The sequence below is a fragment of the Eimeria mitis genome, genomic scaffold (genome assembly GCF_000499745.2).
Source record: "Eimeria mitis Houghton genomic scaffold, Emh_scaff465, whole genome shotgun sequence".
Taxonomy (NCBI): Eukaryota; Apicomplexa; class Conoidasida; order Eucoccidiorida; family Eimeriidae; genus Eimeria; species Eimeria mitis.
The window spans coordinates 13,596-13,813 of record NW_013572956.1 but is presented as its reverse complement, the minus strand read 5'-3'; the positions used below and the strand labels follow the sequence as shown (position 1 = coordinate 13,813).

Below are 218 nucleotides of genomic sequence, written 5' to 3'. Positions count from 1 at the left end.
CGCCCCATACAATCCATTATAAACTGCCGTCGGTTCTGCTGCTGCTGCTGCTGCTGCTGCTGCTGCTGCTGCTCTGAACAAGATGCTGTGCTGCTGCGTCGTAGCAGTTCTTGCTGCTGCTGCTGCTGTTGTTGCCAGTGTTGTGGCTGCTGCTACTGCTGCTGCTGCTGCAGCTGCTGTGCTGCTATCTCCTTCTATTCTGCTGTGTCTGAGCGTAG

At 56.0% G+C, this 218-nt stretch overlaps 1 protein-coding gene across 1 annotated transcript in view; it reads right to left on the bottom strand.

Annotated features, from left to right (window-relative positions):
- Positions 1–218, bottom strand: part of EMH_0013220 (uncharacterized protein) — a gene marked incomplete at both ends in the record, with an annotated part of 8,489 nt that overhangs the window by 7,450 nt on the left and 821 nt on the right. The gene's annotated exons all lie outside the window — the stretch shown is intronic.